This window comes from Pogoniulus pusillus, chromosome 28 (genome assembly GCF_015220805.1).
Source record: "Pogoniulus pusillus isolate bPogPus1 chromosome 28, bPogPus1.pri, whole genome shotgun sequence".
NCBI lineage: Eukaryota > Metazoa > Chordata > Aves > Piciformes > Lybiidae > Pogoniulus > Pogoniulus pusillus.
Window position 1 is genome coordinate 13,769,903 of NC_087291.1, and position 26,370 is coordinate 13,796,272.

General features: G+C 41.0%; 1 long non-coding RNA gene across 3 annotated transcripts in view; it reads right to left on the reverse strand.

Annotated features, from left to right (window-relative positions):
- LOC135187922 (uncharacterized) overlaps window positions 1-26,370 on the reverse strand; it is a 246,559-nt gene that overhangs the window by 90,941 nt on the left and 129,248 nt on the right. For all 3 annotated transcript variants that reach the window (XR_010307498.1, XR_010307496.1, XR_010307497.1), the window contains one exon: window positions 11,034-11,149. This is a non-coding gene — a long non-coding RNA (uncharacterized LOC135187922). The remainder of the gene's footprint in view (window positions 1-11,033; window positions 11,150-26,370) is intronic.

Here is a 26,370-nt window from a genome sequence, read left to right on the forward strand (position 1 = left end):
CAGACAGAATAATGAATTTGGAAAACAAAGTTCCAGTCTCACTGGAACAAATAAGCTCAGAAAAAAAGGACTGAAACTTTGATTGCAAGAACTCATCAACTGTAAATTGTAATTCCACTAACTTCAGTTACTATAAAAGTCAGACAACACTTTCTTGATTGAGAAACAGAAATAGAAATGGCATTCAAAACTCAATTCATGATCACAGATTTGAAAAGCAATTTAGGAAAAGCCAACACTAGTGTGAAAACAGACTCTCTGTAGTCAAGGTACACTGTTTTACTCACTACACTCAACAGCAATTTTTCTCTCTCTACACATCGAGCAGAAGCTCTGTTTTAGTATGAGAAGGAAAGGGAGCAAAGAGTAAATTATTTGGTGCTAAACCAGAGTTAGCTCTCTGTTAATTTTAGTAGTGGTCTGAGATTAAAAATAAATGCAAATGAAAATATTCACTAGATGTTACCAAAGCAGAAGGCAGGAGGCAACCAAACCATCAAATATTATTTAGCTGAAGCATAAAATCTCTATCAATGTAAAGTTAGCTAATTAGCACTAGGCACAGACATATCTTTGGATCATTCTTTTGGATGAAAAAAAAACATTGTTCAAATTGGGTAAGGCAGCTGTGAAGGCATAAAAAGGTTGCTTTACCAGCAGTAGGAACAAAATAGAATTTACACGTCTTGATGGATTTTCTCCCATTAAAGTAATGATTTCACTGGAGAATTAGTAGGAAGTCTGAAGAGTAGCCACATATTTGGAAAGTCAGAGTGGTTTAAAACAGGGATCAGATGTTATTCCTTTCTAATGTATTGTGTCTACATATACCTTTTTATTTGCCTTCTGATTGCTGATCCTTTCAACATGCACAGCTTTCAGCTGTCTTATTAGAAACAAAGAAGGTGCAAAATTAAAAGAGCATTTGTTTTTAACTGCACACTGGAAAAGATTGATCCCCTTAACATACTTAGAAACCACATGGGAAAAAATGTTTGTCAACAGCAACAGTGAATTTTGTCAATGATTTGATAAATGCCATTCACGATACACTCTGACATTCCAAGTTGCAGTGACAAAGTTATTTTTCTGGGGACAACAAAACAATATTTTAGATTTGATGACTGCCTGTCACTGATTATACAAGTGATGTGCACATTTTAGCTGGATTTCATTCAACTCAAGTGGCTGCCTGTGTTGAAAACTATGTATTGCTTTCTGTACCTGCCTTAAGCAAATAAATGACAGTATATTTTATATAAATCAGCTAAAAATTACTCATCACCACCTAGAGAGAAACCATATCTTACTGGATTCATTCTAATAACAGAAAAGTTGAGCAACACAGCTGCTGACTGGTTCCTGGCCTGAAAGTCAAACCTGAGCTCTTGACTCTTTATTTGATGCAAATAGGGAGACTTTCAGATGGATAGAAAATGGGAGTTACCTATAGTCCTCACACTCATCTTGGAGCTGAATTTGCCAAAGAAAAGGTGTATACTTAACACAATACAATGTTGTATCATTGAAAATTAGTTCCATCTAGCTAGAGAATCCAACTTAAAATGAGACTGGTAAAAATTTCCATCTCACTTTGAAGAGCTTGAGTCTATGCTTCCTGTTTAGAGAAGTCTCTTTACCATCAGTTCATAGGTTATTTTGGATGCACGGGAGGAGAAATGCACAGTGCAAATCACAAGTGGTTCAAATTTCACCATTAATATAGCATAAAGGTGTTTTTTAATGTTTTAATTTGTCCCTTTGAAAAACAAAAAGATTTCTTTCTTGTTTACTTAGGATTATTTAGCATTTGGAAACTATTTTATAAGTGTCCTGCTTTGGGGCAAACCAGAAGCACTTCTCTGTGCTTTAACCTCCAATTCTATATGAGTGTGTTTATTTTACTCCCTTGGTGATAAAATACCTTTTCTGTCTTTCTGCCCTGGGCAGCTCGTGGCTCAGAACCAGGACGACCTCATACTTAGTACAAAGCTGAGGGATCACAAGGGTTAAGTCTCTTCTTCAGTGGCTGACATCAGAAAAGGACTCTGTTTTAATGCTTTAAATCCCAATCCATGAGTTCCTGAATCCAGTTCCTGAGTCTGATTCTAATCTGTTGCTCAGACCAGTCTGGGACTCTCCCAGTGCTTGCCCTGCAGCATCAGTTGTGGTCTGACCATCATGAGGGTAGTTCAATATTAGTATTTTATACAGGATACATTTAATAGTTTTCTTATTAATACATTTTACTTTTTTATTGTTACTCTTTCATTAAAGTTGGTTTAGGTTTGTTGGTGGGGTTTTTTTGCCCCCAATCCATGTCTCTTTCCTTCATTTCCTTTCCCCATATGTGAAAGGAGAGAGGGCTAATAGAGAGCATCTGTCACTTGTTTAGTGGCCAGCCCAGCCTCAACCTATGACAATAAGGAGTTCTATTTGTAATGGAGCTGTCTGTGTTGGATTCAGTGGGAACATGATGAACTGACGTGCCAAAGCTGAGAATCTTGGAATCATACTGTGGGCACGCAGAAGAAACAATACAAATTTAAACCTGTCTTTGCACACTTCAGAGCAGCTGAAATTTGCTATTCCGTGGGCTCAGCTGAGAAAAAGGTTCATGAAGCAAGTAAACCGATTCAATGCTTTGTGCATTTGTGAAAGGCTGGGCAGTAGTCAGCTACTGCTAGCAGCTCTAAGTCCTGCAGATGGTGTGCTTCAGAGCACACTAGAAAAACAGGTAGTGGAAATGGCCTTAGCAATTTCTTTACATTTAAGCTAACTTGAACAAAAACAAATTAGGATAAGCAGAAAAACTCAGGAAGAAGATTCTATATCAGCAACCATTTTTTCCCCCTGGTTATTCCCTAATGCTGAGGAAATCACCTGTGTATAAAAGGTTGATTAAAAAGAGTTCAGCCATGCAACCTCAGTGAAAAACTTGCATGAGATGACAGTGAAATTTCTACAAATTCTGCTTGCAGACACTGAGTTCAATGCCTTATCTCTCCGTGACAGATCACATGATAGTACATTCTAGAGGTTTTCTTTCTAGCCAAACCTGCTCTAGTTTAATTAAAGGTGTGATTTCAACTCCAGAAGGCAGGAGATGTGGTAAGTTTGTCTTCTATAACGCAGCTCACGCTCCGTAGTTACTTTCACCTCAGGTTAAATCAACACATGCCAAGATTTGCACAAAGTCCAACCTCATGGACAAAATAACTCAAATCTCTTTTAACCAATATGTAATTGCACTTCACCAGTTCAAAACTTACCAGCCCTGTGGAGTACTGTCAAGGCTGGTAGCCACAGGGAGAAAAGGTGGCTTGTGGCTCTCAGATGACGTAGCCAACCGAGGACTCCTGTACTTTTAAAAAGGCCCTGGAAAAGGCAGCGTAACAAAACCCCACCAAACTCAGAACAGCAATACCTAAATAGGATAAAGATTCCCAGCCTTTACCATTTGAGTCATGTTTTTACAATTCCTTCAATGTGCTTTCACCATTCTATTTTTTGCTCCACAGGCTGCGTCAAGTATTAAGCAGTTTAATCCACCTACTCTTTGGTATTGCACAGGTTTTGTAGCCGAGATGCATAATTAGGCTTTGATTTGCAGTTTCTAATTAGTAGCAGAAGCAGCATGTAAGTAACAAGCTGTAGTACAGAACTAGCAGATTTAAGGAGGTAAGAGGCACAATATTTTAAATTACTCCTATATATTGTCAGATCCTAAAAATGCAAGCACTTAGGGAAAAGATAGGAACATATTCTAGTCAAATCCTCACAAAAAAAAACCCTACCATGTGACTATAATACAACTGAGGGTTTAAAAAATCCAGACTAAAAAAATCACTTTTAAAAACTGCAATACTGCAAACTGAGAAGACAGGCATCAGTTCTTCAAATACATTGCTCATATCTCCTAAAAGATACATAGCAGATGCAGGAGGAGCCATAGGAAGAGATAAGAAAATAGAATATATAGTGAAAATGCCTCGTTTTAACTAAATGGAAGATCTTCAGAGACATAAGGGTGTGCACACAGTCAGCATAAGAATTTCTTAAGCTCTCATACCAGATGATCGAGGAGTCCTGACTGGCCTGAGATTGGATTCACACAATATCACAGTATCATCAGGGTTGGAAAAGACCTCACAGATCATCAAGTCCAACCCTTTACCACAGAGCTCAAGGCTAGACCATGGCACCAAGTGCCACGTCCAATCCTGCCTTGAACTGCCCCAGGGACGGCGACTCCACCACCTCCCCGGGCAGCCCATTCCAGTATCCAATGACTCTCTCAGGGAAGAACTTTCTCCTCACCTCAAGCCTAAATCTCCCCTGGTGCAGCCTGAGGCTGTGTCCTCTCGTTCTGGTGCTGGCCACCTGAGAGAAGAGAGCAACCTCCTCCTGGCCACAACCACCCCTCAGGTAGTTGTAGACAGCAATAAGGTCGCCCCTGAGCCTCCTCTTCTCCAGGCTAAACAATCCCAAAGAAACTTGCTCTAATCTTCAGTTACTGGAGAGGGATCAAGTCCTGATTTAGAACATTTTTATGCCTTTTTGTTAGGACTGCTTATTCCAGTAACTTTGATCAGTCCATCGATCCAAGGACTTACTCTCAATACAACAATTCTTTTTGCTTTGTGCCATAAGAAGACATAAGAGAGACAATCTGAATTACTAAGTGATTCAGCTGTTGAGTTCACTTTTTAACCGCACTTTTTGGAAGTCAACATAGATTGAGTTTAAAACTATCTTCAAGTTAAAGTGCTCCTTCCTTTAATGCATCTCATCCCCTTTCCCCAGCCTCTCCACAGACTTTCAATATCCTTTCTGAGACTGAGTGAGAATTACACTATCATTGCTAATATCAGATTGTTGATTGATTGGCATAGCAGCATTATAATGTATTCTTTACTACTCCCCATCCTATAGTTTATTACCACAACATCTTGTTTCCATTTTGTACAACTGCTGCTCATTAAACCAGGCTCTTCACCCAGCTATACTCTGAAGCTGACAGGTCCATTTCCCGAGTTAATAAAGGTAATTTAGAACCTTGTATGGCAACTCAGAAATTTATGTCACAGCTCTTGAGGCATTTGAAGAGATCTTTTCTCCCCTCTAGAGCCACAGGGAATAGATGCTGATTTTAGGCCTCTTACTGGCCATAAATATCAAGCCAAAGATCCACAAAACAACTCAAAACATGAAGAAAGTAAAAGAGGGGGATTTACTAGAACTGAAATAATGCTTTGACCTATCTACTGGGACACACATGCAAAAACAAAATCTGCTTTCTTTTATGGAATTAGCTCATCTAGACATGAAGCCAAATTGAGGAAAGAGCAAACACAACTTACATACAGGTCTTGATAAGGAGAAAAATGCCCACCTAGGTTGGAGAAGATAGACAATTGGAACTCGATGCACCACAGGCATCAAAGTGTCACCTCACTCCAGTCCATTTTGGCTACATAGGAAAGGTTCTCTGGATCCAAAAATGGGGTTTCCTCATTCAGGTAATAATCCTGAATTTACTCTTTCCTGTCTTTACTCATTTACAAACAACTCTTACAGAACTCAAATTAAAGTTGACAATCTTTATACTGCAACAAAGGGGGTTGAAATCTCTTGTCATTGTCCTTGGCAGTGCTGCACAACAGTTACAGCACCAGTCATAATGCATTGAGTTATTGTTACCCTACTTGGGTAGGGTAATGAGCAAGAGAAGTGCTCAGACACCCATTGCAGTGAGAGCTCAGCTCAAGGCAGCTGTGACTGTATTCTTACCAGTACCTAATATGAGTAGGTTAAAGAGTACCCAGGGTTTGCCTATCAAGAAATAATTAAATATAATTCCCTTCACTAAGTTTGAAATAGATGCACTCACTGATGATTGAAGAAATGACAAGAGTCAGTTGATTCTTGTGAACTGAATGCAGCTGCCTGGGCAGAATTGCTGTCAGAAAGCTCAGCTGACTCATCTCCATCTAGAACTAACCACATGTGGATTCTGTTCAAAGTGACTCAATTATAATCACTAAAGTTTTTTGCCCTTCACCTATTTTTATGCATTTGACATCAAATTATGTTCATGCCTCTTATGGCCAAGCTGATTTCACAAACAGAATTCACAAAGAGAAAGTCTGGTTCATTTATAGAATCATAAAGACAACCAGGTTGGAAGAGACCTCCAAGATCATCTAGTCCAACCTATCACCCAGCCTTGTCCAATCAACTAGACCACGGCACTAATTTGTCCCAAAGGATGTCACATTCATCAGAGGAAGAAGCCTATTGTATGGATCTCGCTGTGCTCTTGTGCAGTTTGCTGTCTGAATGCAGTCAGAAATCTGGTGTCAGCCTGTGCTGCACTAAAGAACACTTGGAAAACTCACAGGCTTTCCACTTTTGTGAACCCATTCCTGGTATCCTTTTTTTTAGTTTCATCTTCTCTTACTGGTTTTAGTAAGGACATTTGGGACTCACAGAAGGAGAAAGAGAATGTGCTATCAAAAAAAGAGTACTGTCTTGGCCAGAGTAGTGGATCATAGAATCAGAAAATTATTTCAGCTCGAAATCAACTCCAAGATCATTGAGTCCAACTGTCAACCCAACACCACCATGGCCATTAAGCCACGTCCCAGAGTGCCATGTCCACACATTTCTTGAACACCTCCAGCGGTGGTGACTTCACTACCTCACTCTTGCAATGCCTAACTACTCTTTTTGTAAAGAAACTTTTCCTAATGACTGATTTAAACCTCCCCTGTGCAACCTGGGGCCATTTCCTTCTCATCCTATCACCTGATACTAGGGAGAAGAGACTGACCCCCACCTCACTGCAACCTCTTTCAGGGAGTTATAGAGAGAAATGAGGACTCCCCTCAGCCTCCTCTTCTCCAGGCTAAACAATCCCCATTACCTCAGCTGCTCCTCACCAGACCACTAGACCCTTCATCAGCTTTATTGCCATTTTCTGTCCTTCCTGGAGTGAGTGGCCCAGAACTGAACACAGTATTGAAGGCACAGCCTCACCAATGCTAAGTGCAGGGACACAATTATTTTCCTGCTCCTGCTGGCTACACTATTCCTGATACAGGCCAGGTTGCTGTTGGCTTTCTTGGCCACCTGGACACACTCCTGGCTCATCTTCAACCATCTGTCACCCAGCCCCCCCAGGTCCTTTTTTACATTTCTAGTTGTTCTGCTCCAAGCCTGTAACACTGCTTAGGGTTTCTATGACCCAAGTGCAGGATCCAGCACTTGGCATTTCTAAGCCTGGTCAGATCTCTTTTCAGAGCCCTGAAAAAACAGTAATAATACCATGCAAAGTAATCAGAGGCAGGGTGTGCTAGTGATGAGCTTCAACTGTAAGCTTTTCAAGAGCTGTTACTCAGCAACTGAATCACTTAGAGCTTTCTGCCCAGAATAATGACCCAGTTCCTTATAATAGCATTACATGGATGTTCAGCTCTCCCTTTGCTATCTCAGGCAAGGAGAAACAGAAAGAGAAATATATAGAAGATGATGTAACCAGGTAACCATGTAATACAGCATTACCATTGCTAGAAACAGGCCTTAAGCTTTGCACAGAATTGAGGCTTTAGGCTTGCTCTGTCTGAATCTCTCTTGACCCGACTCCAGCTTTACCTGTGACAGCTATTTCTCTTATTGACCATGTGTGATAGTTTGGATGTTCCCCGCCACCCCACCCCTCACTTTGGAAATCACCCAAACTAGACTCAGCCAGTCTGAAAATGGAATGAAGCTTCATATTTTTACAGCTTAGCACAATATACAAGCAGATATTTACAGTGTATACAGTTATAGACAGAAATCGACAAGGTAAAAGGTAATACAGAAACACAACAGCCCTCCCAGAAACCTGAGTCCCCAGGAGGGGCTCTCAACCACCCTTCCACCTTCTCCCACCCCTCGCTACCTTACCCCAGATGTTGCCTTATGCCTAAGGAAGAATGGAGGGTTGACCAGGGGGATTAAGAAGCAGGTGTATTAGTCAGAGAGACAGCAGGTTAGGTTAGAGAGAAATGCAGCCCACAGCCTGGACAGAGAGCTATGTTTGGATTCTTGTTCTTATACATCTCAGCAAGCCTACGAGTGAAGTAGACATCACCATTGTTTCTCTCTCACGGCCTATAATCTAGTTCTTCTCCCCAAAACATTCTAGCTAGCTTCAAACTAGCACACCATGTCTATTGCTAATTTCTTTTAGTTTATCTTTGTATAGTGCAATGTCATGTATTTTTCTATAGAAAGCAACAACAAGCAGTTATCCTGTGCAGAATGAAGTATTTCCAACTCTAACATGATGATGCAATGCAGAGGAAGACAGGTCTGGTATGACAGCACAGTTCTTGAGCAGTGAGGATAGGAAGCATCTCTTTTCCACCTCAGCATTTTCCTCTCAATGCCAGGACAAACAAAATCCAACAGGAATAGGGATGTTGAGTTTCTGAAGCTAGATTTGACAGCACTAAGAAACAAGCAGCATGCTTCCACTGATTAGTACTTGATTTCATAACAGGAATAATTAAAAGACCACACAGTGAGCAACTTTTAGGAGAACACAGCAGTTTGTCATAACTCTCTTTTCAATTATTGGCAAATATTTTTGCCTTTGAGTTGTGACTCCTTTTTACTGACAAGAAAGCAACCATAAAAGAAAGCTTTCTGTTAACTTCTTGGTCTACACTCATCACAGCTCAAAAGCAGGCACTTAACCAGGTGCTTGGAAACTTAAGCACCTGTGTACTCCTGTGCACCTAAGCTTTCCTGTGTGCTCAGGAAAGCTGCTCAAGAAAACTCTTCTAACTTGTTTAAACACTCGAGACACCTTAGGAATCTAAAGTGTCAAGCGTTTACAGGGCATCAGTTAGAGAGCACAAAGCTCTTTCAACAGGATGAGAATAAGCTTGTTTGCCTGTCATTTTGCAAGAGTCTATAGCTCTTGCCTCAGGACTTGGTCAAGCACTTTGACAGCAAGGAGAAGATAGCACTACCAGATTTTTCCTGCAGCTCATGTTAGTCCTTTCTCAGCCACCGCAGCTGCCTCCCTACCTCTTCCACTGCCCGCTCAAATCTTCTATTTAGAAGGCATATCATTTGTATTGAGTATTAGGATAAGACAGCTTTGTGCTAAAATAGCATAAAGAATCCAAAATTCGTGAGTTAAAATTATCATAATCTATTAGCTCACAATCTGAACTGTGCACAGGAGTGCTGAATTAACCCCCAGATCTTTACAGAGATGGAGACAAAGTCAATCAAGGTTCTCCACACAGGAACAAAAAATGCAGACAGAATCTGCTCCTTTGCAATACAAACTTAATTTCTAAGACTCTAACTTCCCTCCACAAGGAACAATTTGAGTAAGTGGTTTCTCTGTAGGAAGTCTTCAACGGCCTTGTCAAGGAAACAGCAAAACAAACAAATGAAGCAAACAATGCAATAAGAAATAATGGCTAATAAACAGGGAATGCAGCAGTCTAATCCTATTGTATTTTCTATTTTTGTACACTGGGGCCAAATCCAGGACTGATGTGAATGTTTTAAAGCTGAAATTGATTCTAATTCTTGAGGTCAAAAATCTCTCTCAGTGAATAAGAGAGGCAAGTAGGGGGAAAAAAACCCAAAGGCTGTCCAGTTGGATATTCACCTTCCAGCAAGAGAATGAGTAGAGCTGGTGTTTTTACATAGGTGGCTTTTCTATTTGCAACATTCTAAAACATGGTTAAATAAACCCCTATATAGGTACATGTATAGCTATAGGCATGTGGCCATTTAAACATCTATAGACATACATACAGTCACTCCCAAGGGCATCACAATGTGTTGGTTTCAAAAGGCAGATTACTCTTTTGCTACCCCTAACAACTGGAACACTTTACTCAGTCTGTATGTAGTCTAGGAGGAAATGCATAAGGTTAAACCATTAGCATAGGAGCAGTGGCACTGTATTTTCAAAGCACACATTTCACTGAAAGAGGCAATAGAATTAATGCTCACCCCAAATTTTGCCTGGCCTGCACTTAAATCATTCACCCATGGTGTGGTCAGCTGTCAGAACACAACCACATTTAAGGTACTGAGGCTGTGCTCATAAGACTGTCTAAAAGTAAAGCAACACATTTCCAACACCAGCCCTAACCAATGGGATGAAGAGTTTTATGTCTTCTGCTTCCATAATTATGAGCAATCAATTCAGCACTTAGATAAATGATGGAGAATAACAGAATCAGAGAATCACAGAATGTCAGAGTCTGGAAGGGTCCTTGGAAGCTCAGCCAGTCCAACCCCCCTGCCAGGGCAGGATTACCTAGACCAGATCACACAGAAATATATCCAGGTGGGTTCTGAATATCTCTAGAGAGGAAGATTCCACAACCCCTCCTGGGCAGCCTGCTTCAATGCTCTGTCACCCCCACAGAGAAAAAAATCCTCTTCCATGTTTACATGAAACTTCCTATGCCTCAGCTTCCACCCATTGCCCCTTGTCCTATCATTGGGCATCACCAAGCAGAGTCTGGCTCCAGCCTCCTGGCACTCACCCTTTCCATATTTATAAACACTGATGAGGTCACCTCTCAGTATCCTCTTTTCCAAGCAGCAGAGCCCCAGCCCCCACAGTCTCTCCTCATAAGGTAGATGTTCCATTCCCTTAATCAGAGCCTTGTGGCTCTGCACTGGACTCTCTCAAGCAGCTCTACATCCCTCTTGAACTGAGGGGCCCAAAACTGGACACAGAAAGGTAGAAGAGGGCAAGTGGTGTGTACCACTAATCTCTTTTTTGGATACACAATAGCATCAGTTCTGGGGGCACATTCTTGCCCATGCAGTTCTGCTTACATGTCATCACTGCTTTACCTTCCTTGTGTAATCTCACCCTAGTCACATACTGTGCAAAGCTTGGTTTGTAGTTATTATTACTTTGATTAGTTTTTCATGCTCACACCTACCTCCTTAATAAAAACAAAGCATTCAAGCAATAAGAGCATTCTATTGCTTACCATTGTCTCTCTAATGACTGCTGGCAATTCCTTTGTTGGTGAAGGCTTGGAAGATTGAAGTTTGGCTCTGCTAGTTAATGAAATGCTTCACTGCTGCTTCTTGCATGTGGTCGGTCCTGGGAAGAAAAATGGAGTTGGTTTTAGGTACTGCTGAGAAATGAATGAAGATTCACTTTGTACTGTTTGATTTTTCACTTTGTTAGCAATCTTCCCTATTTCATGTGGCCAGGAGATGGGTTTGGTGCTCTGAACAGTAACCACAATCCTTTCAAAACTGGATAACCTTTTTAACCACCTGCCATGACACAAAGTCCTGTCACTGGATTACCTTTGACTTAGGAGGAAAATAACCTATCATTAGATGGTTTATGCTATTGCAAATTCAGCTAGATTTAACAATGGCAAGTTAAATGTTGAATAATAGGAGCCAAACACAAGGATTTCTTCCTGTTCAGAGAACAAACATGAGACTGTCTCCTCCAGAAATCTACCTGAATAAAAGTTTCACACTTCACCTTACTTTACAAAAACTCCCATGCTACTAAGATGTTCTCAGACTACTGTAATAGTATCAGGAACATTTCCACTGGACAAAAGTTGTGAGATCTTTATGTCTCCGTCATAGTTTTTGACATCAAACATACTGTATGTCAGCAGAATACTGCCTGCTTTTAATGAAAATTAGCTCTTCAAAGGGGAGCTGAGATTTGGGCCCAGGTTCTTCATACTTTGATGTTTTTGGGAAGGAGTTAGAAGCTCCTTTTTGGTAATTCCTCCCTGGTAACCAGTTATAATTCTATCCTTATGTATATTTTGACACTCAGATTGAGTCTGTCTGAATTGTTGGTGAATGCTTGTGCTGAACTGACTCAGGAATGGAAGAATTCTTACCATATCTCTTTAAATACTTCCAACAATTAGACCCTGGTTCTCTGACTGACTGTTGTGTGGATGTTGTTTTACTCTCTTGCACTTACAAAATGAGAAAAGAGATATTGATCACTACTAAGGAGCCAGTGTGACAAGCAAATAGGTTTCACTCTTTAGCTCCCTTTTCTAATCTCAGACTACAAATTACATGGCCAGGTCAGCTGTTGAGTGGCATGCAGATGTTCAAAAGCTTCTAATCACTTTGCTAAGGATCATTTGAAGTATCATCATAATTGAACTAAATTCTCATTAGTGGAATCACAGTCACTCTTGCTTTAAAATTAACCCAGATGTGAGAGATAGATCAAATCCAATTGCCATTGGAATGGGCTGCCCAGGGAGGTGGTGGAGTCACCATCCCTGGAGATGTTCAAAAAAGACTGGATGAGGTACTCAGTGCCATGGTCTAGTTGATTGGACAGGGCTGGGTGATAGGTTGGACTGGATGATCTTGGAGGCCTCTTTCAACCTGGTTGATTCTATAATTCTATGATACTTCCCCATCACTAGTTTGGGGTTTTTTGAAAGTTTTTTGTTTTTTTTTTCTTTAATATCTCAGCCAACAAAGAAGCCTTAACCAAAAAACCAAATGAATCCATTTTATTGAACTCAGAGAAGTAAAGATAAGTATTTCCTCTCATGAATGCAAAGACTTAATTGATTTTGTCCCAGATTTGTAATCAGGTATTGGATTCTCCTGTTAGCTTCATTTCAGTCTTACTGTCCTTGGGTGGAGGAAGATTCCTTAGGTCTGAAGGGTAAGAGGTATGCACTGGCCATTAAGGCACATTTTTCAGAACAAGGTAATATCCTGTATATCCCTATTCAGGCTTCTACCTAAAATTGGCTTACTTTTTTGGTAGTGTTTGACATTCATGGCTTCTTTCACATTAAAGAGCCTGTCAGAAAACTCACAATGCTTTTAATGGGACACCATACCTCAGTAGGTTAGTTTAAGACCCAAGCACAACAGAGATGTAGGATTTGCTACACCTTAATCACCAGACATCAAAACAATATTACAGCTGTTCAGAGATTGTTACAGTAATTAAGAAAGTCCACTGACAGAAGATCAAAGGAAACCACAGCTGTAATCCCTCCTGCAGAATGTCACCCACAGGCCAGGTGCAAGGGAGGCTACCTCAGCCTTCTACCTTCTGTTAATTAGAGTTTTCAAAAATCAGGCCATAGGAAATAAGATTTATCTGTGTTTCTGCTGACATTTCCTTTATCTTACCTGTCTCTTCCTAAATAATCCCTTTGCAAGATGCTTAAATGTTCTTTTCCCAACTTCTCCTTGATATACTTTCATGTTGCTGCAGAAATGCTAATTCTGTTTCAAAAGAAATAAAGCCATATTGTGCCCTACAGACCTCATATATAAAGTAGTTGAGACAGAAGTTTGTTGGGGGTCTTTTTTTCTATCACTCCCATTACAGCCAGAAAGCCATCACATAACACCAGCTGCTGAAAAACTTCCAGAGCTACTGATGCCTGGAGACTGTCCCACAGAATTTCATAAAGCAGATGGGTTGGTTTGTTTTCCTTTGCAACAGAAAAATATGTTAAACTAAATAACCCACAACTTACTAAATTCATTTGAAACATTATTGTTTAAAAGGAGAGTTTACAGGTTAATTGTAAGTGGAAAAATCACAGTATCAAAATATATACCATAGTTATGGTGTCACTAACTCAAAATGTTCTTCATCATTTGGTGAAGAAGAAACCATTTGGTTGGAAGAAACCTCCAAAGACACTCCCTAGGATGGATAACAGAACCCTTCCTGTCCAGTCCAGCTCATGAATTTAAAAGAAAATCCTTTTGAGTTCCTAATCCAAAATAAGAAACCTGTGATTGTAAAATACTTTTGTTGCCCACCCAATCACACCTCTGCTGCCTTTTCTTTGTTGGTATGGGGATAAAGGCTGAACGATGTGTTTCTTTAAAGGAGCTGTCACGCTCAAAAAGGACACTTTGAAATAACACTTATCCCATTAAAATAATACATGCATAAAACCAGAGCATGCAGAATACATAGTTCATATTTTCTTCAAATCACTGAGAGGTTGGCTGTTATTTCTGTAAATGGAGGAGAATTCCATTGCCATTTGCCACTTGTTTTCAATCCAAACACATGTTACTGTATGGGATTGTTCAGGCTTCTGACAGGTTTACGTACTTTGAACACGTTACACAGGCATACTTCTGCTGTGAACTTTTATAACTTATACCACTCAGCCTGAAAATATTGGTTTGGGTTTGGGGTTTTTTTTTTGTTCCTGTTGTTTGGTTGGTTTTGTTTTGTCTAAAAAAAAGATAAGATAGATTCTTACTGTATCTACCTTAAAGTTTCAAAGATGCCATGGCAGAGAATATAGAGTCATCAGCTTCTTGTAAGGATTTTGCCTTTAATTCTGCAGGAGAAACATCCTGCTGTTTTAATGAATAACCACTACATGACTGCTGTGCTGGGGGATATTGATTTCAGCAGGGGCTACTTGTCTCCTGGGTTGACATCTAATATCTGTTAAAGGGATTCGCCTGCTGAGCGACTTCGGCAAAAGCATTACATTAGGACTACAGCCAAGCTTGTTGGGATCAGTAACCCTCCCTGAAAACATCTTTCAGTCAGCCAAAAGCAGGGCAAAGTTTTGATCTGGCAAAGTTAGAATGAAGGGCAGTAGATTGTGGAAGAGTGAGAAAGCCTCGATAGTTAAATCATGGCACATACTATATGAGGTAACAGATCCCCTAACAGAGACCATCCAGCCCAAACAGCACTAAAAATACACCTTGCACCCCCACAGAGAATCATAGAGTGTCAGGGGCTGGAAGGCACTCTCCCCACAGGGAAGAAATTCTTCCTCATGTTTGTATGAAACTTCCTATGCCTCAGTTTCCACCCAACATCTCTCTTGAACTGAGGGCCCCAGAACTGAACACAGTACTCAATGTATGGCCCGACCAGTGCTGTGTGCTGGGCAGAAAGACCTCCCTGGTCCTTCTGGCCACACTACTCCTGATACAGGCCAGGATGCCATTTGCCATACCATGCACTTTGTGGTAACTTGGCAACTTTATAACTGAGGACTCTAACTATGAGACAAGCGGAGACAGGGGACACAGCCTTAAGCTGTGCCAGGGCAGGTTTAGGCTGGACATTAGGAAGAAGTTCTTCACAAAGTGATTGGCACTGGAATGGGCTGCCCCTGGAGATGTTTAAAAGGAGACCTAAGGCACTTAGTGCCACAATTTAGCTAATTAGAAGGCAGTTAAATTGGACTCCATCATCTCAAAGGTCTTTTCCAAAGGTTAATTCTGTGAAAGACTAACATTTGACTCTTGCTAGTCTGAGACTAAGGCCATTCAAGGATCCATCATAGGGTCTCAAAACCAGAGCACTGGAGCTGTATTGTCTGTGTTTCCAGCAAGCCTCTACAGCCATCAACACAATTTGCTTCCTAAAGCTGGCTTATGCATCGCTGTACACTGCTGCAATACTACCACAAAGCTAGCAGCATTTTGACTCACTTTGCACTGGTATAAACTACAACAAAGCAGCAACCAGCAAAAACTCATCTTAACAGATAAGGTTTCCTAGGAAACCAGAAATTGTCTAGGCATTTCCAGTATCAAGTTTTAACTAAAATACATATAGCAAATGGTTGTGTGACTTTTTCCTTCTTTTATTCCCATGATAGTTCTAATAGGATCTCTTACAAGAATTCCCCCTTATCATTCAAACCCTTTTCAAACATCTGGATGAATGTCCTCTTAGCATCACTATGTAAGGCAATAATCTCCTCCCATTCCACATTAGCAGGCAAAAGGGAAAGAAAATAATGCTTCTGTACAGAAAACAAGAACATTTGTTTTATATCAAACTCTAAAACAGGTGAACTTCAGGGAATTTTGTCACAAACTTTGGCCAGAAATTCTGAGTTTTGTTTAGAGTGAACAAACCTTACACATAAAAACACAGAGGAATACTGCAGGTGAAAGGGTAAATTCCACTTCTGGGACATGCTATTTCTGACTTGAACTTATTTCACTAACAACAGTGAAGTTCTTAATGATCTTGACAAAAATACATTTTCCTGAGTTAGAAAAGCAGATCAGAGAAAGATAATTTTTAAGCTAACAGACCACAAAAGACTGTATCCTGCATGACATTAAACCAACGATGGCCACAATATCCGTCAGTTTGCTCCTGAAGCCCAGAAAGCCAACCAGAGCCTGGGCTGCATCAAGAGAAATGTGGTCAGCAGGTTGAGGGAAGTGATCCTCCCCTTCCACTTCACACTGCTGAGACCCCACCTGGAGTACTGTATCCAGTTCTGGAGCCCCTACTGCAGGAGGGATATGGAGGTGCTGGAATGTGTCCAGAGAAGGGCCATGAGAACTGCATAGTGTATAAGGGAGAAAGAAATAATGTGAGAATAGATGACAAGAGGAAAACACTTGCATATCTACCAAAACTAGTGCTCAATGTTACTTGAACGCTCTTTGCTATCTTGCTTGTCTGCTGAAGTAAACTGCTCTTACAAGGTTTTTTTCGTGCAGTTCTTCCTGGCACTAGGATTTTAACCCATGAAATCCTGTGGTAGTACACATATTCACTTCACTGACTCCCTGACCAGATTTTATGTGAGCAGAAAGCAGAGAAACTGCTTCTCAATTTCTTGGAATGCTCGCATTATAAAAGTGTTTTGATCTGCAGCACAAAGACACCACAAAGAGCCAGATATGATTTGCAGCTTCTAATTACTTGCTCTTGGAGAGCTCTACATCTCCTCTTTCTTATTTGTATAATCTTTGGAGAGCAGCTCCCAACATGAGCAACACTCCCCTATTTTCATAACACTTCAGAAATACATTGGGCTATTGCCCTTCCAACCTCTGTGTCCTCAGGGCACTGTTCAGCTCAAATTGTACTACTGAGAGTGAATTTGGCCTTGAGCACTGTGTTAACAATATATTAGCTAAGATCCACATGTTATAACTCAAGCATGGTGAGCCTCTATCCTGCAATCCCACTACGCCCCTGGGCTTGCAGCTAAGCACTTTGCCATCTCAAGCACTCCTTCCATTAGCTGTGGAGCTTGAAGTGCTTTGGTTATTTATTTCCCCCCCCTCTTTTCTGACGGTATCCAGCTTTGTCTTCTTGTTGTGGTTTTTTTTTATCTCCTCTCCAGCTTCTGGCATCCCTCAGCTCTGGAAAGATACAGATTTGTTTACGTGCAGTAAGGCTGCTTTCAGTGAATAGATTGCAGTACAGAAAAAACAGAGCATGAGGGTTACAAAGTGCTCCATTAGTGAACCTCTCTTCAGTCAGCTGCCATGAGGATGTAACATCACCCATGTTGCTTTTCATGTTTTTCTTTAGGGTTTGTGTGCCTAAAAAACTGCTGCAACTTTCTCATAGAATTGATCTTGCTTGGTTAGGAAGCTGGAAGCCAGGAAGAATGCACACCAACACGAACAATAGTTTGGTTGCATAGTCTCAGTGTTCTTTACCAGAGGCTTTTAGCATGCTTTGCAAGCATTAATTAATTACTCATCCTGTGAGGCACGCACATATTATGGTCTAAATTATACAGCTGAGGAAACTGAGGTTCACCAATTATGAGGCCTTGGCACTTGCAAAGGCTGGGTGCACTCTGATACCAATGACTTGGAATTGCCAGCATTCAGTACCTGCAAATGCATTCCCATAAGGCTACCCTGGAGCACTGTAGACCTGGAAACAGCCCAAGAGTCCCAAATTCCAGCCCCTACTCATTGCCTCTCCCACAATTAAAAACAAATTAAATGTATGGAGGCAAACAGCACAAACAAGATGAAACTTTTCCAGTTACCAACCATGGCAAAATCAAATCTCGTTAACAGATGTTTTACCACGGATGAACTAATGCTTATCATCACAGACTGTAATCATTACTGCTACTGAGAGGAAGCATTAAGAGGCTGACATTCATCATTCAAGAAAATAAAAATTAAAATTTGTCTAGTTAAAAAAAAAAAAAAAGGAAATCAGAGTTTTTCTAACCTCTAGCAATATTCTGTGGTGGTGGTAAAATACTTCACTTGAAAAAACAGGAACACCTCAAGGGAAGATCTGCTCTTGCTGCCCAAGAGTGTGGATGTGAGCTTGTCCTGGAAGGCTAATAGGCCTATTAGACGTCCTGGCTTGCCCCACCCTTCTGCTGATGGGGGAAACAAGGACAGGAAGAAAACAAAGGCTTTGGCCTTTATGTCCCCTCCCAAAGTGATAAACAGGTACCCACAGGGGTTTAGGTACCTGTTGGTGTCTTGCCCAAATACAAGTGAGCAAACCCTGGTTTCACCTACTATGGTCAGTTTTGCAAATGCCATTTTGATTGGTAAACCTCTGTGGCCAAAGGTGCCATTGCACTCAGGCAAATAATATAAATGGAGCTAAGCTGCAAGGAGTTGAGCTGCTTCTGCCTCTCTGCTCTTGGATGTGTTCTGCTCTGCTTTGTGCTTCAGACCAGCTTAGCCCTGTTATTTTGGGCTTGAACTCTCTGAAAACTTAAGTGCCTCAAGTTTCCCAGGAGAAGGCATTTAAATGTCTCACGATGTAGCAAGAAGTGGCACCAACGTTGTGCTCTCTGAACAACTGCAAGAGATCCTGCCTGCTCCTCTGCAAACCTCTATGCCAAGAGGAACCACGATCAGATCAGAGATCATCTGCCTCTTTCCCAGCACCCTGGGAAGATTTAGAAGCCTCTCAACAGCCAAGCACTTCCAACACTACCACAAAGGAGCAAGGGACTATCTTGACATTTCTACTGCACCACAGTGAGTAGCACAGACTGTTCCTAGGGCTCCAGGATACCTATTTATAAGTGGGGCAAAACCATTTTGTGATCAAACCTTTTCCAAACTCTCTGTTTCTCCTAAATGAATGAATTGCCCATAAGCATCCTTGTGAAGATTTTCCCAACCAACTTAGAGCCCAAATGTAACTCATTAGTATATAGTACAGTGGGCAAGGCCTTTTCTATGGAAAAAAGAAATAAACTGCCTTGGGTGGGTTTTCTTGCTATTCACATGCTAGAAGAACCCTTTCTATGTGCAGTCATAGATAGCAGGGCTCAGGGCATTTCTGAATAGTCAGCATGAGCTGTAACTAAAATAAAATAGCAAAATTGCATTTTACTTAACAATGAGTTCAAACAGCTGTACAATAACTAAATACTGCCTGGAATTAGTTTTTATGGGATTTGGATAACTAATTGACTAAAGCTTCTTTGAAAATCCCAGACTGAGCTACGTTAATTTACACTTGAACAAGTGAAAGGAATGCCTGTGCTGGTGCAAAGGTTAATTAAGAGGTGATTTTACATCCCATATAAATGCTATTTATTCTGAGCTGCATTGGGTACTAGGAATATATGACACACAGATTTTCTCCTGCACTGAGGATCAAAGCACAACTACAATGCAGCTCTAATCATGCACTCAGTCATCAGGACTCCTTTCCACAAGACTCCCTTTCAGCCTCAAGGTTATACCTGAAGTTACAACCCCTCCAAACACATAACAAAATCTACTTCAGTAAACCTTTTCAGATGCTTTTTAAAAACAAGACAATCATAATTTATTTTTTCTCTTGAATTAATAAGTTTTTTTTCTTTAATACCTATCTCTGCCACCTACATTCAGAGTTTTTCCATCACTCTGATCTACAACAGCACAGTTTTCCACCACTCTGATCTACAACAGCACCTCCACTAATCTCTTCTAAGTTGAATTTCACCCAAAGGTTGCTCTTTAACAAAGCAACCTTGGTATCTTTAGCACATATGCAGATCTTCAAGAACACATGCAAAGCAAATGCAGTAACTGCTGTTTGTTTCTGGTTACTTTGGTGCAGCGTTTTAGAACTCCCCACAAAACATCTGAGCAGCAAATGCTGTTTACAAAATTCAAATCACCAACAAACCCAAGAAAGACAAAAGGCTTCCACAAAGGCAACTTTTAGTCAGTACCCTAAAATAAAAATCCATGTTCTCCTTCAGAGACCCATGACAGGAGCACAGGAGTAACTAATTGACAACATTTATCTGCTATTACATATATGATGAGAACTTCCCATGCTTCTCCCTGAGCTCCAAAGAGTACACAGAGCAGAGCAGAATCCTCTACATGGCAGAGGTTACCTAACAGAGGCTCAGTTGACTCAAGCAATTACAGGATCACAAGAAAATTCTGGCAGCTGCAGTGGGAAAACCCCTGAACCCAAAATGTGTAATCAGTGAGAAAGACACCCTCAGGAATCCTTAAGGCAACCACACTGTGTACTCCAAGAGTTTTAGTGAGTATAGAACATGAGAGAAGTTATATAAAAACAGATTCTAATTCCTTGCTGACTCATTAGTGCATTAAATTATGTCAGGCATGGACAAGTTGTTCATAAATCTGTGGGAAATGGGTGCAAGGAGCTGGGGAGAGAGAAGCAAATCTACTTGTTCCAAGAGAAAAGACAAGAAAAAAACCCAATGAGACAAATCTGCATATGTCTGAGGTCAGACTGTTGTTTTAAGTAGTTCTATGTAGTAGATTCAGACTGTTCCTCACCAGTCCAAGTGGTACTGATCGGAAAGAACAGCAAAAACCACAGCTCCTTCTTCCCATGATCAGTGGCTGCTGAGTGCCACTGGGACTCCTGCCTTTCTTATGAGATGCCTATGTTGACACAGGCAGGAGAGAGATTGGAAGGACTGCAACCTGCACAAAGGAAAAAGCTCTTGGCTCCTTTTTCCTCCCTTGCCTAGCTGCGCAGAACCAACAGGCAGAAAACAGCACTTGAATAAATGATTTCATTACGCAGGACACAAGAATAGGAAAGGGCTGAGTAAACACACACAAAGACTAAAATTCCAAAGCTTGGTGTCATTAAGAGGCCCAGAGTCCCCACTTCTTCTGCCTGTACATCATTTCCTTTCCTACAGGGGCTAAAAGTCAGGACCGTGACTGTCTGTATAGGAAACTGGGCAATTGTTCACAGCAGCAGAGGTTTGTCACAGAGGCAGTGGACTTCATGCATGAAAGCTTCCAGCACCTCTAAAAGTTTGCCAGTTGGCAAACACTGCAGCATCAGATTCATAGAACTCTATTTTTTTTCCTCCATAGGAGCTGTACTTACGTGCGTAAAGGAGGAAGGTTTTGAGAGTGCAGGATAAAGGTGTGTTTATTTTGTGCCTGATTTCTACCCTACAAAGGACTTTGTGTTACTTGCATAGTCATACAATAGCCTGGGAGGTAATAGAATACTCCTGAATAGAAGGAAAGAGAATGGCATTAGCACAGGAAGACAATCAACGATTCAAATGAAATACAAAGGAAGCAGTGTGAAGGCCTGGTCTGTAACCTTGACAAAGTTTTACATCATCTAGATTTGATGCAAATTCATGATTTATCTGTCTTCTGAAATGAAGTGGCTTCAGTTATGTTACTTTGAAAAAGGAAGTGTATAAGAAAGGAGAAGGGGAGTTTCCAAAGTCAGTGGTAAGATATTTCATAACACAGTGTGCAGTCTATAAAGATACTGAATGTGTCTACAGGTTGCCAATTTTGAAGAGAGAAATGTGAGCACACAAGAATTGTCCTTTAAGCCTGTTAAACCTGGTTCAAACCTCTCTAGATATTAGGGCACAAATTCACTCTCAAAATTGTGGGCCCTTAACACAAGCTCAGTCTGACAGAATGCCTAAGCTACAGCTAATAAAGCATCTTTGCTTTTTCTTGTGTAGGTCCAGTACACTGATAACAGAGGCAGCTTTATACTGTGCCACTCCTTCCCCAACATGCATTGGCTGAAATCACAGCTAGTAAACCAGAAGAGAGGAAGGTGAGCTATGTGGTGGAAAAAAAATACCAAGTTCAGTTAAAAATCTCTCTTGTGATACTTCTACCACACCAATATTGTTAAACTTCCTGCTCTTTGCACTTCTTAAAATACCTGATTATCTTCTAATTGTTAATTTGCTGGACTATAAAGAGCAATGATGAAAATAATCTTATTCATCAAGTTAGCACTGGCTTTCCCTATGAGCTGGTAGAGAGTAAAGAGGGAGGACATAAGTGCTATAGTCTGCCTGATATCATAGAATCAGGCAGGTTGGAAGGGACAACAAGGAACATCTAGTTCCAATCCCCCTGCCATGGGCAGGGACACCTCACACTAGATCAGGCTGTCTACAGCATCATCCAGCCTGGCCTTAAACACCTCCAAGGATGGGACTTCCACCACCTACTTGGGCAACCCATTCCTCATGCTGAAGGAAAAGAGAAAATAGAAAGTTGAATTTAAACATGAGGAAGATTTTTTTCCTTGTGAGGGTGACCGAGCATTAGAACAGGCTGCCCAGGGGGGATGTGGAGTCTTCCTCTCCAGAGATATACAAAACCCTGCTGGACACGTTTCTGTGCAATCTGGTCTAGGTGATCCTGCTCTGGCAGGAGGATTGGACTAGATGATCTTTGTAGGTCCCTTCCAGCTCCTGAAGTTCTGTGATTATGTGACTTTAGAGTTGAATCCAACCTGCAAATTAGATAAGGTTGCTCATCTGCAAACAACAGCGAAGCATTCTGAGAAGACATTTTAAAAACAGGTAGTTTTCACACCCTTTAAATATAAATCAAAAGTGTTCATTCTGCATCTGATTTTATTTCACAGCAGGATGAGGAGAACAGACTTTACACACCTGGTATTGCTAGGAGTTTGACCTCGCAAATCAGTCTTCTAAGAACTAGGTGGGGAGAATCATGTGCACACCCATCCTTACTTTGAAGCACAGTAAACACAAGGCACCTCTTGTTGAGGTAAGAGACAGCATGCAGCTCTGCCTGGGATAGACTTCAGCAAGTGTCTCCCACAGCCCAGCCAAAGCACCTCATCGCAGGCTGAGTCACAGCATTAGGCAAGCTGGAGTAAAAATATGGCTTCTTTAGCATGCAATTAAATGTCTTAAATTTAAATCTTTAAAAAAAAATAAAGTCTGCTCTAGAAGAATGTTGTAAATAAAAGCCCAGTCCTGTACCACACAGAGACACCTGCCTCAGCAACTTTACACCAGCATCTCAGGCTTGTATCTGTGTTGTTTTCTCCCAGATCACTCCACAAATAGAAATCCATTCTCTGTAGTTCACGCTCTCAGTTACTGTGTCACAAAGTCAGTAGCAAAAAGGCTGTTACAAAAACATCTTATGTGTGGCTGTATTGAGAATTCACTGGGCTCCTCTGGAGGAAAAACACTAGTCAGTGCTATGGAGACACCAGGCACACCTGTCCAAACCTGTGGACTAGTGGAGGAAAATCAAGCTTAAGAAGTTATTGCTTCCATGGCTAACTAATGACAAACAAAAGACCACGCAGTCAGTTATTTATAGCCTCACTGTATCAAAACAGATTTAACATTGTTTGTGGGACCTTATTTTTAGACCAATGTTTTCACCTCAGAAATAAAAACACTGAAATTTGATTAAACCACTGTTTGGGAAAAAAATAACAAAAAAAAGAATTGAAAAGGAGATTCAGAGGCAGATCTGTGTAAGAATGGTTGTATTTCTGGGTGATTTCTTTTCTTTTTATTCCCCACCAGTCTGAATTATTTAGCCACAAGATCTGATTCTTCACATCTCTCCGAGAGCTGCTGGCAATGGGCAATATTTCTAGCTCTCCAGCTGCAATTAAGAGTGTTATTCTTCCCAAAAGAAAGGGAAACATCTGTGTTTGTACTGTGTTATGTTAGCCACACAGCAGCTGGATCACAGCACTAGACACATAGCCTAGCAACCCAAAAGGGCTCAAGAGAACTAGTGCCCAGAGAAATAAAACACTGACAGGTAAGAGGTACGCAAACATAGCAAGCTGTTTTCAAAAATACCCAGGTTTAAAGAGTGATGCTCCTGAGATGGAGATATGTAAGGCATGTTAGGGTAAATAACTTTGTAAGGACAAATAAGTCTACTTTGATGGTGCCTGAGAAATTAAACACACCTGAATTATATTGTGGGGACTGAAATCGCAAAGTCAAAACAACTTCTTCTTTGTGTGGGGCTTCTTTTTTGTTTGTGTTGGTGGTGGGTTTTGTTTGTTTTCTGTTGTTGTTCAGGCACTGCAATGAGTTGCCCAGGGAGGCAGCTGAGTCACCAACCCTGGATGTGTTTAAGGGTGGTTTGGATGCTATACTTGGGAATATGGTTTAAGGTGAATTTTGTAGAGTAGGGTTCTAGGTTGGACTTGGTGATCCTGAGAGGCTTTGCCAGCCTGGATGTTTCTGTGATTCTGTTTTTTGGTTGGTTAGTTTGGGTTTGTTTTTTAATTCAGGTATGTTTAAGCTTGCTCCTAGAAGACTATTTAAATCCTGTCTCCAACAACTCTTAGGTTTCTCAACAGGCAGGCTCCAAATAAACTTTCCTGGGGAGTTTTAGGGAATGCTTTGTTAACCCTCTGCTACCAATCCCACTCCTCTGAAGGATACACTGCCTGGCCATGGGAAGAAGTGGTTAAGCCATGATACATGCTACATCCTGCAAGGAGGGAGCTAACATCCAGCATGAGGGAGGTAACAACTTAAATCACAGCAGCCCTTTTCTTCACTGCACATGGCTTAGAAGCTGGAGCTTTATGAAGAGCACACCTACTCCAGCCAAGACAATCTGGCAGATTATCTTTACTGGAAACTTTATGCTTTGGTAGTCCTGAATGATTCTAGTTTGATGATTCATAAGGCAGAGTAGAAGCACTGATGATTGTTCTGATGCTTTCTCACATGTCAGCAAGGTTCATTGGGCCCTTGAAAAGTAACTTGGTATTTAAACTGACCATATTTGTGCTTACCAATGATTGGTTTACTTAATGATGATTTTTAGCTTCTCTTTTAGCAGACTGAGCCAAAGCACCACCATTCTGTTTCCTGTTTCTTCCTTCACTACTGAATGAAAACAACAACAAAACCCAGCCTATAAAGAGCATTTTATAGCTCTGCAAACTACAGAAAATGATATCTTTGTTTGTGCACTGGGGATTTTACTCACTACAACAATACAGAGTTGTGCAGGGGCCAGTGGGAAATTATGGCAATATTTCTTCAACATACATTGAGCTATCGTGAAGAAGAGGTATAGGGCACACGTTAGCTTTGATGCTAAACATAAATTAGACCAAAAATTATTTCTGCTGCTACTAAATTCACTAATATTTTTTGCATTTAATCACTTGATTAAATCACCTGCTTCTGCTACACGCACACACATGTGTCTGTGTGTATATGTAATTCAGCAGCACAGGATGACAGGGGCTGGAAGGGACCCAGAGAGGCCATCGAGTCCAACACCCCTGCCAGAGCAGGACCACACAATCTAACTCAGTTCATCCAGATGGGCCTTGAATGTCTCCAGAGAAGGAGACTCCACAACCTCTCTGGGGAGTCCATTCCATTGCTCTGTGACCCTTACAGTATAGAATTTCCCCCTTGCATTGAGGTGGAACCTCCTGTGCTGCAGCTTGTATCCATTGCTCCTTGTCCTATCATAGGAAGCAATAAGAAGAGCCTGTGTGCCCCCTTCCTGACCCCCAGCCCTCAGATATTTATAAACGTTTATTAAATCCCCTCTATAGTCTTTTCTTCTCCAGACTAAAAAGCCCCAGGTCCCTCAGCCTCTCCTCATAAGGCATCAAATAGACAAGAATAAAAATCTGCAATATACCTTGTTCTTTCCCCAGCCTGTATGTGAGATCAGTATGCCTGAGTCCACCTATTTACCATGAGGTCAGGCAGCACACACAGGAAAGCAGTGTGTGGGTGTGATTGAACAATTGTGAGGCACATGGACTCATCTGTCTGCATTGCTCTCATGTTTGAAATGTTTATCACACACACTGCAGGAACACAAGGAGTCCTATACCTGCACAAACCAGCAGCTCTTGTTTCAAAGAGCAAGTTTAAAGCTTGTCTTCTAGATTAGTTTGATGCTTTCCCTCATCATCAGCCCTTTCAATATCAAGTCTCAGTAGTTTGGCTAACAGTTCCAGGGAAGTCTATTTTCAACACCTTGGAGGTACAACTTGGACATTATTATTCTTACATTGGATCAAATCAACACACTAGTTTGAATGGATCAAATCAAGTAGTTTCAGAAAACTAACTAAAGCAGTAGTAAACCACTATTATTTACAGCAGCAGTAACACAAAGTGCCCTTGCACAGCCAGCAGATGCTCACTTGCTCATCACAAACACCGAGAACATCAAGTGAGCTACTAGGTGCTTTGAAAAAAAGATACTCTTTCCCTAAACAAATGAAAACTATGAATCCAGATCTATTTTTTCCCAGAAGATGTTATAGTATTGGCATTAAAAATACTTATGATT